Below are 4,945 nucleotides of genomic sequence, written 5' to 3'. Positions count from 1 at the left end.
TTTGAATGAGAACAACTTTGGCTGGAAGTTAATGTGGATTGCTGGATAAGTCCTTGCTTAATTCCTGTAAAAAGATAATTTCAATTAGCAATGGATTTATTCATTNAGATTCATATGGTGGATGAGAGTCTCTTGAGGGGGTCCTGAGGGTGGAGGAAAAGAAGAGTTAAGAGAGAAGAGTGAGTCTCACTCAATACCTTGAGTCTCAAAAAGACCAAGATATGACAAGACTACTAAACTTTCTAGAACTCAAGAGAAGAGAAGAGAAGAGAGGAGGTTTTTGAGTGTTTTGGAATGGAGGAGAGATATGGTTTGTATAGTAGTGGTTGAGGAAATATGAATGGAAGAACATTTAATGAGGATTGATAAAGAATCATGAACCAAGACATCATTTTAGTCTTGGGAAAAATCTGGTGCATTAAATGAAGAAATTGGTGGGAATGAGGAGCAAGCCAAAATTTGTTTTCTCATAATTGCTGTAACAATCTGTAGAGTCAATTTCAGAAAATCATATCTGACTCAATTCTGATCAAAATAGTCTCGTTCTTATGCTCAAACTAAAGCCTCAGATGTCTAGTTTCTGGGGAAATTAACCTCATTCACAGATTCGAAATATTCTGAGAGATATCGATGAAATGGTGAGTAGAGTCATCACCCCAAGTTTAGATTTTAGTGGGTTCATGCAAAAAAAAAAAAAAAAAAAGGCTAAATGTTTGAAGGCTCAAATGGGCTAGCAATGGATGATGAACATTCTAAGTAATAGGAAATAATTTGGTTTAACCAAAGATAGCCTCCTATCCCTAGTAATGCTTGCTTGTAGGGATAGTGATTCAAGCTCTTTTAATAAATTCATCTTAAAAGAAAAAATATGAATGCTCTAATGACATGAAACAAAAGACTTTTGAAAATTGGATCAAGGGCATGTATTCTTAGGATTTTTCGATGGATGGATTCTTTTTTATTGCATTTTAAGACCATTTCTTTTTATATTTTAAGTCAAGTAGCAAAAGTCTTTACATGGATCAAATGAAATTAATCATTCCTTGGTACAAGTTGATTGCTCAAGTCTTTAAATATCAAGATTTAAAAAATGTTTTGTTCAAGAGATCCTCATGTACCATTTTGAAAATGAGACTTAATTTTTTTTTTCCTTTTAATCTTAAAAAAAATTGGTCTTTTTGAAAAAGTCACTAGGAAGTTCAATCGTCCTAGTTCAAAGATGTTTTTTTAAATGACTCAAAGGCCCAATGCCCCTAGTCCAAACACTTTCTCATTTGAATTTTTTTTTTTTTTTTGGGAAGATTTGGGAATCTTGATTTTTCTTTTTGGATTTTTTTTTTTTTAAATATATACATGAACAAAGTACATTAAATACTACATGGATTTTTAGAATTCAAAGAAACATAGAAACATGGAATAAAAAAACAAATTTTAAGCTTAACCATGATATTACAAAACAAATGTGGAGTGAGGCAAAGTTGGGTCGCTTGCTTCTTCTTGGTCCATTGAGGATGCTTAAGACTTGGTGGGCTTGAACCTTGATTATGATCTTTTGGAATGCTTGAACCTTGCACTTGGAAGGCATGCATCTTGTGAGCTTTTGGCCTTTGATGTTAATCATACGTACACACTTTCGATGGGCTCAAGTGTTAGGCTTAGAATGATTCAAGAAACGATTTTGGGTTTCTATACCCAGTAGAGTTCAATCGTAGGCTTTTGGGCTTGAGTTCATTCACAACATACAAGGTTCAAACAATCATGATGGGTTCAAGCGTTAGACTTGAGTCATCATGGTTCAAAAGCCAAACATATGCGTAATGAAATGCAATTAACATGGACCAACCTAAAGGTAGGTTCTATAAGTCATTACAACATGGGCAGAAAGTGGGTTAAAGGTCCCCACAAGCTAGGACATCATACCTTCCAACTTGTGACGCCAGGAGCGCCGCATTGGTTCGAATAGTACAGTTTGTCCCTATTAACCACCATAGCATTACCATGATGATCCTTGCGCAGTGGGTGGTAGGTTCACCGCTGGGTATGTGAGTCTCAGGAAGACCACAATCCATGGCTAATACTATCGGGCTTCTGGGCTAGCATACAAATAAAATAAATTTCATTTAAGCAAATGATGCATGACATGCAATATAATGACATATTAGACATATTATATTCAAAAAGCAATAAACAAACAATGACATGGTTAGCCACCTTAACCTAATTGAAGCTTAGCCCTCAATATCCCTAGTGGGGTCGCCACTGTGAGAGACCGCGCCCCCACGTGAATGGGTGGAGTCATGTTATTGCCTCTCAAAATGGAGGTTCGACTGATTATATTTTTCCCTTTAGATTAAGGGTTTTACAATGGAGTTGCCACTTATTTAATTATTGAAATAAATAAGAAAATCAAAATTGAAAAATTCATCATTTTATTTATTTTAAATTGAATTTACATTGATCATAGAAAATTACATAGCTTTGGTCCTAGATACAATCCAAGATAAAGTACATGGTTTTATTTCCTAGTTACAATCTAAAAATCGAAAATTACATGGATAAGTATTTGATCTACTAACCCTTGATCTAAGCTCGGAGGCTATGTTACAAGGTAGGAAGGTGTTAGGCACCCATCTTGCCCGGTAAAACTGGTCTTCTAGACTATGGTGGTCAATATTCATATCATAGCATCCAATATGTCAATCAATTTACATGTTGAATTTAATGTGTGTGCATGTGATAAACCCTAATTCAATTTATTAAGCATTACATTTGGATTGAAAAATAAATTTTAGTGAATGTGTGTGGATGGTGATAACTTAGATTCAAGGATTTGAAAGAATTATTAAACAAATATGTTTTTCATATTTTTTTTATTTGGATTTAAGATTAAAATTAGTAATATGCATGAACATGTGATGAACAACCAAGAACATGTGATGAACATATAAGAACATTCAAACATATTCAAGGGAATTTAAATTATTATTATCATGCTTTAATATTAAACTCTCATCATGGTAACACACAAAAAAAAAAAAAAAATTAGGGAAATGGATTATTCCTTCATTCAAGATCGATACGGTGGATGAGGAGTCTGTTGAGGGAGGTCCTAAGGGTGGAGGAAAAGAAGAGTTGGGAGAGAAAGAGTGAGTATCACTCAATACCAAGATATGACAAGACTACTCAACTTCCTAGAACTCAAGAAAGGAGAAGAGAGGGAGTTTTTGTGTGTTTTGGAACGGAGGAGAAGGGGGTTTTATATAGTAGTGGTTAACGAAATATAAATGGAATGCCATTTAATGAGAGTTGACAAAGAATCATTAATATAGACCTCATTTTAGCCTTGAGAAAAATTTGGTGTATTAAATGGAGAGATTGGTGAGAGTGAGGAGCAAGCCAAAATTTGGTTTTCCCGTAGCTGCTGTAATAGCCTGTAGAGCCAACTTCCAACTTTGAAAAATCATATCTGACTTAACTCTGATCAAAATTATCTCGTTCTTGTACTCAAATTGAAGCCTCATATGTCTAAGTTATGAAAAATATTCAAAATACATAGATTCAAAATATTCTGAGAGATATCGATGAAATGGTGAGTAGAGGTCATTTGTTAGAAAATGGTTTCAAAACAATTAACATTAATATGTCCTAAATTAACTCCCAATTAACATTAAATGGCTCCAATCACTCCCATTTCAAATTTAATTAGTTTCAAATTTACCCTAATTAAAAAATAATTGCACAAATTACTTATTAAATAATTAATGTTTATCTATCTAATTAATTAGGTGTATGTAACTTCATCATAAAATGTAGTTCTAACCAATCAAATTATGACACATCACTAATCTCAAATTGATTGTAATTATAACCAATTGGAATCAATTGTTCATAATCACATATAGTCAGACTCAATTTATGATAGTGCATCTCGGCCATTAAAACTTGATTTGATGTAACTTTCAATCTGATGGTCCAATTAGGACTTATGACTAGTCGATTTGATTGTTACAATGTCAAGATCATTTTAATGAAATGAGATTAAGGATCTAGTGACTAGAATCAAGATGCATATTTTCAAGGTGAAATTACCCTTTTACCCTCCATGTGTGGTTAAATGCAGGTTGCAAAATGGGGTGTCAACAGATTTGCACTTAAGTCATTTCCAACTGAGTTCTGACTTGGAACAATTTTGCCTCAAGCTTCTTGGTCTTCTCAGCCAAGAAATTATTCTTAAATCTCAGTGCTCCAATGGTCTGATTGGCTTTATCAAACTTTGTGGAAATTTCTTCTCATTCAAGCTCTACTTCATTGAGCTTCTTAGTGGCCAACCTATACAACTTCTCATATTTTTCGGAGACCTTGTATAATTTTGCATAGGCTGTGTGGATGTCATCTTGTTCATCCATCTTCTCAAATTTAGGATTCCATCATCCTCATTGTCGAAGTCATCTTCAGGCTCGGTATCGCTCAACGTAGCAGCCCAATGGTCTTAAGATATGTAGGGAACTCTTGTTTCATGTGTCTAAAGCCTTAACATCCAAAGCATTTTGGTCCTGAGGGAATAGTGTACTAACCGGCATCCTTGGCATCCTTCTTTCCTTTGTCTTGGTTTTTAACTGAGATGAGCTAGACTACTTGCAATCTTTATCAAATCCTTTAATATTAGCATTCTTCATTAACTTTTTGAACTGCCTCGTGATATAACATTTCATCTTAGAATCTTCATCGTCTGAAGACTCATCTGTGTCACTACTCTTAGCCTTCAATGCCATGCTCTTTCCCTATCCTTGTCAAACTCAACTAATAGGTCTGTAGATTTCCAACCAACTCTGTCAAAAGAATTTTGTCAATATCCTTTGATTCCTTAATTGCGGTGATCTTGGCATAAAATCTCTCGGGTAGAGATCTAAGCACCTTTCTGACAATCTTGGGTTTGGGAATGGTT

The sequence above is a fragment of the Quercus suber genome, unplaced genomic scaffold, assembly GCF_002906115.3.
Source record: "Quercus suber isolate HL8 unplaced genomic scaffold, Cork oak 2.0 scaffold_299, whole genome shotgun sequence".
NCBI lineage: Eukaryota > Viridiplantae > Streptophyta > Magnoliopsida > Fagales > Fagaceae > Quercus > Quercus suber.
The sequence above is the reverse complement of the archived record's forward strand: the minus strand, read 5'-3'. Positions refer to the sequence as shown.